Source organism: Oncorhynchus keta, chromosome 10, assembly GCF_023373465.1.
Source record: "Oncorhynchus keta strain PuntledgeMale-10-30-2019 chromosome 10, Oket_V2, whole genome shotgun sequence".
Classification (NCBI taxonomy): domain Eukaryota; kingdom Metazoa; phylum Chordata; class Actinopteri; order Salmoniformes; family Salmonidae; genus Oncorhynchus; species Oncorhynchus keta.
The window spans coordinates 80,886,765-80,894,366 of NC_068430.1; the positions used below are offsets into that span (position 1 = coordinate 80,886,765).

The following is a 7,602-nucleotide window of genomic DNA, read 5'->3' on the forward strand; positions in this document are numbered from 1 at the left end:
CCTTAGTCAGTACTGACAAAAAAGTATACCTGCAGGTGTGTCCCTCACAGCAACAACCTGCTATAAGACGGCTGTTGACCCAAGGTACAGTATACTGCACTATCTCTGCACTAAACAAGGTACAGTATACTGCACTATCTCTACACTAAACAAGGTACAGTATACTGCACTATCTCTGCACTAAACAAGGTACAGTATACTGAACTATCTCTACACTAAACTAGGTACAGTATACTGCACTATCTCTGCACTAAACAAGGTACAGTATACTGCACTCTGCACTAATCAAGATACAGTATACTGCACTATCTCTGCACTAAACAAGGTACAGTATACTGCACTATCTCTGCACTAAACAAGATACAGTATACTGCACTATCTCTGCACTAAACAAGATACAGTATACTGCACTATCTCTGCACTAAACAAGGTACAGTATACTGCACTATCTCTACACTAAACAAGGTACAGTATACTGCACTATCTCTGCACTAAACAAGGTACAGTATACTGCACTATCTCTGCACTAAACAAGGTACAGTATACTGCGCTATCTCTGCACTAAACAAGATACAGTATACTGCACTATCTCTGCCCTAAACAAGATACAGTATACTGCACTATCTTTGCACTAAACAAGGTACAGTATACTGCACTATCTGCAATAAACAAGGTAGAGTATACTGCACTATCTCTGCACTAAACAAGATACAGTATACTGCACTATATCTGCACTAAAAAATATACAGTATACTGCACTAAACAAGATACAGTATACTGCACTATCTCTACACTAAACAAGGTACAGTATACTGCACTATCTCTGCACTACTCAATGTACAGTATACTGCACTAAACAAGATACAGTATACTGCACTATCTCTGCACTTAACAAGATACAGTATACTGCACTATCTGCACTAAACAAGGTAGAGTATACTGCACTATCTCTGCACTAATCAAGGTACAATATACTGCACTAAACAAGATACAGTATACTGCACTATCTCTGCACTAAACAAGATACAGTATACTGCACTATCTCTGCACTAATCAAGGTACAGTATACTGCACTAATCAAGGTACAGTATACTGCACTATCTCTGCACTAAACAAGATACAGTATACTGCACTATCTCTGCACTAATCAAGGTACAGTATACTGCACTATCTCTGCACTACTCAATGTACAGTATACTGCACTAAACAAGATACAGTATACTGCACTATCTCTGCACTTAACAAGATACAGTATACTGCACTATCTGCACTAAACAAGGTACAGTATACTGCACTATCTCTGCACTAAACAAGGTACAGTATACTGCACTATCTCTGCACTAAACAAGATACAGTATACTGCACTATCTCTGCACTAAACAAGATACAGTATACTGCACTATCTCTGCACTAAACAAGATACAGTATACTGCACTATCTCTGCACTAAACAAGATACAGTATATACTGCACTATCTCTGCACTAATCAAGGTACAGTATACTGCACTAATCAAGGTACAGTATACTGCACTATCTCTGCACTAAACAAGATACAGTATACTGCACTATCTCTGCACTAATCAAGGTACAGTATACTGCACTATCTCTGCACTAAACAAGATACAGTATACTGCACTATCTCTGCACTAAACAAGGTACAGTATACTGCACTATCTCTGCACTAAACAAGATACAGTATACTGCACTATCTCTGCACTAAACAAGGTACAGTATACTGCACTATCTCTGCACTAAACAAGGTACAGTATACTGCACTATCTCTGCACTAAACAAGGTACAGTATACTACACTATCTCTGCACTAAACAAGGTACAGTATACTACACTATCTCTGCACTAATCAAGGTACAGTATACTGCACTATCTCTGCACTAAACAAGGTACAGTATACTGCACTATCTCTGCACTAATCAAGGTACAGTATACTACACTATCTCTGCACTAAACAAGGTACAGTATACTGCACTATCTCTACACTAAACAAGGTACAGTATACTGCACTATCTCTGCACTAATCAAGGTACAGTATACTACACTATCTCTGCACTAATCAAGGTACAGTATACTACACTATCTCTGCACTAATCAAGGTACAGTATACTGCACTATCTCTGCACTAATCAAGGTACAGTATACTGCACTATCTCTGCACTAATCAAGGTACAGTATACTGCACTATCTCTGCACTAATCAAGGTACAGTATACTACACTATCTCTGCACTAAACAAGGTACAGTATACTGCACTATCTCTGCACTAAACAAGGTACAGTATACTGCACTATCTCTGCACTAAACAAGGTAAATGTTTCAGGTGAAAGTCTAACCATGTTTCTCCTTTCACTGTTCTACGATATTAAAACGTGTATAAGTACAATCATACTGTATAGCAGAATGTGACTGTTAACAGCTACATGATTATATTGTTTTGACATTTTGATGTTAAGTGATGTGATCATATGATTATTTATGCATAAATGTGAACAGACCTGGTATCAATAAAATGTCAACTTAATACTGTGCTACAGTTATTTAACTACTGTAGAGTAGATTGTTGTACAACAATTAATTAGTAAGGTAGTTAAGTTGAATACTCACTTTTAGTGTGGTTGCACAGATCTGTATATTGTTGTCCCCTGTTGTCACTGAGAGACCTGAAGCAGTGGGCCTGCTGGTTTTGCATAGCCAGGTGCCGCAGGTGGGTGGAGATTTACTTCGACCAATGGAATGGTCTTAAACTCATGCAAAACTAAAGCGCCCAATGTGCTGCACCTTACATTCTGTTAAGTTTCATTTTCCCAGCAACTAATCACTTCTAGCCAATGAGAGACTCTTATGTAGGTGTCATAACCAACCATAAAATAACTACAGTGGTAGGTTCTGTGGGTTCTGACTCTTATGTAGGTGTCATAACCAGCCATAAAATAACTACAGTGGTAGGTTCTGTGGGTTCTGACTCTTATGTAGGTGTCATAACCAACCATAAAATAACTACAGTGGTAGGTTCTGTGGGTTCTGACTCTTATGTAGGTGTCATAACCAACCAGAAAATAACTACAGTGGTAGGTTCTGTGGGTTCTGACTCTTATGTAGGTGTCATAACCAACCATAAAATAACTACAGTGGTAGGTTCTGTGGGTTCTGACTCTTATGTAGGTGTCGTAACCAACCATAAAATAACTACAGTGGTAGGTTCTGTGGGTTCTGACTCTTATGTAGGTGTCATAAATAACTACAAGGTTCTGTGGGTTCTGATAAAATAACTAAAATAACAGTGGTAGGTTCTGTGGGTTCTGACTCTTATGTAGGTGTCATAACCAACCATAAAATAACTACAGTGGTAGGTTCTGTGGGTTCTGACTCTTATGTAGGTGTCATAACCAACCATAAAATAACTACAGTGGTAGGTTCTGTGGGTTCTGACTCTTATGTAGGTGTCATAACCAACCATAAAATAACTACAGTGGTAGGTTCTGGTGGGGTTTGCCTCTTATGTAGGTGTCAAACCAGCCATAAAATAACTAGTGGTAGGTTCTGTGGGTTCTGACTCTTATGTAGGTGTCATAACCAGCCATAAAATAACTACAGTGGTAGGTTCTGTGGGTTCTGCTCTTATGTAGGTGTCTAACCAACCATAAAATAACTAGTGGTAGGTTCTGTGGGTTCTGACTCTTATGTAGGTGTCATAACCAGCCATAAAATAACTACAGTGGTAGGTTCTGTGGGTTCTGCCTCTTATGTAGGTGTCATAACCAACCATAAAATAATGTAATATATGTCACAAACAGGTCGAAATATATGTGTCATGACAGTGTTATGACCATATTATGACAGATTATGACACATTATGTCAGCTGTTATGACATATGACATAGCTATGACTGTAAAATATATGCTAAATATATTTACTATATTTTGATAAACTGTTCTGTAAAAGTCTGACCATTGAGTGTCTCACAATAGAACAAAACAACAACATTCTGCCTTGAAGCAATGTGTTGAAAAACGGATTCTCGTCATTTACATATTAGCACATATTTAATGAGGTTTTCATTTAAAAATAAATAAAACTTGCATATAGGTTTTCTTTGAACTTGTAAAGTGTCAGCCTGATGAGAGTAAACAAACAAAAATCCCAGGCACCACAGGCTAATAGCAGGTTATAACACGTCAATCATGTCTTAAGGCCAGGCACCACAGGCTAATAGGGATTTTTGTTTACTCTCATCAGGCTGACACTTTACAAGTTCAAAGTAAACATATATGCAAGTTTTATTTATTTTTAAATGAAAACCTCATTAAATATGTGCTATTATGCTACAGTACCACTACTTCTGAACTACTACTGGATCTGCTACACCTTCTGAACTACTACTGTGCTGCTACAGTACCACCTTCTGAACTACTACTGGTGCTGCTACAATACCACCTTCTGATCTACTACTGGTGCTGCTACAGTACCACCTTCTGAACTACTACTGGATCTGCTACAATACCACCTTCTGAACTACTACTGGTGCTGCTACAGTACCACCTTCTGAAGTACTACTGGTACTGCTACAATACCACCTTCTGAACTACTACTGGTGCTGCTACAGTACCACCTTTCTGAACTACTACTGGTGCTGCTGCTACAGTACCACCTTCTGAACTACTACTGGTACTGCTACAATACCACCTTCTGAACTACTACTGGTGCTGCTACAATACCACCTTCTGATCTACTACTGGTGCTGCTACAGTACCACCTTCTGATCTACTACTGGTGCTGCTACAGTACCACCTTCTGAACTACTACTGGTGCTGCTACAGTACCACCTTCTGAAGTACTACTGGTACTGCTACAATACCACCTTCTGAACTACTACTGGTGCTGCTACAGTACCACCTTCTGATCTACTACTGGTGCTGCTACAGTACCACCTTCTGAAGTACTACTGGTACTGCTACAATACCACCTTCTGAACTACTACTGGTGCTGCTACAGTACCACCTTCTGATCTACTACTGGTACTGCTACAGTACCACCTTCTGAACTACTACTGGTGCTGCTACAGTACCACCTTCTGAAGTACTACTGCTACTGCTACAATACCACCTTCTGAACTACTACTGGTGCTGCTACAGTACCACCTTCTGAAGTACTACTGGTACTGCTACAATACCACCTTCTGAACTACTACTGGTGCTGCTACAGTACCACCTTCTGATCTACTACTGGTGCTGCTACAGTACCACCTTCTGATCTACTACTGGTGCTGCTACAGTACCACCTTCTGAACTACTACTGGTGCTGCTACAGTACCACCTTCTGATCTACTACTGGTGCTGCTACAGTACCACCTTCTGATCTACTACTGGTGCTGCTACAGTACCACCTTCTGAACTACTACTGGAGCTGCTACAGTACCACCTTCTGATCTACTACTGGTGCTGCTACAGTACCACCTTCTGAACTACTACTGGAGCTGCTACAGTACCACCTTCTGAACTACTACTGGAGCTGCTACAGTACCACCTTCTGAACTACTACTGGAGCTGCTACAGTACCACCTTCTGAACTACTACTGGAGCTGCTACAGTACCACCTTCTGACCTACTACTGGAGCTGCTACAGTACCACCTTCTGAACTACTACTGGTACTGCTACAGTACCACCTTCTGAACTACTACTGGTGCTGTTACAGTACCACCTTCTGATCTACTACTGGAGCTGCTACAGTATCACCTTCTGAACCTACTACTGGAGCTGCTACAGTATCACCTTCTGAACCTACTACTGATGCTGCTACAGTACCACCTTCTGAACCTACTACTGATGCTGCTACAGTACCACCTTCTGAACCTACTACTGATGCTGCTACAGTACCACCTTCTGAACCTACTACTGGTGCTGCTACAGTACCACCTTCTGATCTACTACTGATGCTGCTACAGTACCACCTTCTGAACTACTACTGATGCTGCTACACTACCACCTTCTGATCTACTACTGATGCTGCTACAGTACCACCTTCTGAACTACTACTGGTGCTGCTACAGTACCACCTTCTGAACTACTACTGGTGCTGCTACAGTACCACCTTCTGAACTACTACTGGTGCTGCTACAATACCACCTTCTGAACTACTACTGGTGCTGCTACAGTACCACCTTCTGATCTACTACTGGAGCTGCTACAGTACCACCTTCTGAACTACTACTGGAGCTGCTACAGTACCACCTTCTGAACTACTACTGGAGCTGCTACAGTACCACCTTCTGAACTACTACTGGTACTGCTACAGTACCACCTTCTGAACTACTACTGGTGCTGCTACAGTACCACCTTCTGATCTACTACTGATGCTGCTACAGTACCACCTTCTGAACTACTACTGGTGCTGCTACAATACCACCTTCTGATCTACTACTGATGCTGCTACAGTACCACCTTCTGAACTACTACTGGTACTGCTACAGTACCACCTTCTGAACTACTACTGGTGCTGCTACAGTACCACCTTCTGATCTACTACTGGTACTGCTACAGTACCACCTTCTGAACTACTACTGGTGCTGCTACAGTACCACCTTCTGATCTACTACTGATGCTGCTACAGTACCACCTTCTGAACTACTACTGGTGCTGCTACAGTACCACCTTCTGATCTACTACTGATGCTGCTACAGTACCACCTTCTGATCTACACAGTACCACCTTCTGAACTACTACTGGTGCTGCTACACTACCACCTTCTGATCTACTACTGATGCTGCTACAGTACCACCTTCTGAACTACTACTGGAGCTGCTAGAGTACCACCTTCTGAACTACTACTGGTGCTGCTACAGTACCACCTTCTGAACTACTACTGGTGCTGCTACAGTACCACCTTCTGAACTACTACTGGTGCTGCTACAGCACCACCTTCTGATCTACTACTGATGCTGCTACAGTACCACCTTCTGAACTACTACTGGAGCTGCTACACAACCACCTTCTGAACTACTACTGGAGCTGCTACAGTACCACCTTCTGATCTACACAGTACCACCTTCTGAACTACTACTGGAGCTGCTACACAACCACCTTCTGAACTACTACTGGAGCTGCTACAGTACCACCTTCTGAACTACTACTGGTGCTGCTACAGTACCACCTTCTGAACTACTACTGGATCTGCTACAGTACCACCTTCTGATCTACACAGTACCACCTTCTGATCTACTACTGGTGCTGCTACAGTACCACCTTCTGAACTACTACTGGATCTGTTACAGTACCACCTTCTGAACTACTACTGGAGCTGCTACACAACCACCTTCTGAACTACTACTGGAGCTGCTACAGTACCACCTTCTGATCTACACAGTACCACCTTCTGATCTACTACTGGTGCTGCTACAGTACCACCTTCTGAACTACTACTGGATCTGCTACCATCCAAAATAACTACTGCAGTTGCTTTCATCAAACCACCTTAAATCTCCTTCTTCCTGACTTCTTGACTTCTATATGGATATTCATATTCATATCCACTCTCATTCTGTCTCCTGTTCTTTCCTCCACTTCCCTGAACAAACAGACTTTAGCAAGAAAG

At 41.6% G+C, this 7,602-nt stretch overlaps 1 long non-coding RNA gene across 6 annotated transcripts; it reads left to right on the forward strand.

Annotated features, from left to right (window-relative positions):
- The first annotated feature begins 48 nt into the window (after positions 1-48).
- On the forward strand, positions 49-2,314 carry LOC127932527 (uncharacterized). Of its 6 annotated transcripts, none has more exons than XR_008145841.1 (3): positions 49-1,152; positions 1,516-1,970; positions 2,006-2,314. It is a non-coding gene; the product is annotated as an uncharacterized LOC127932527 (long non-coding RNA). The 6 variants fall into 6 exon arrangements; XR_008145842.1 differs by having other exon boundaries at positions 1,516-1,935; XR_008145843.1 differs by having other exon boundaries at positions 1,516-1,865.
- Positions 2,315-7,602: the final 5,288 nt, after the last annotated feature.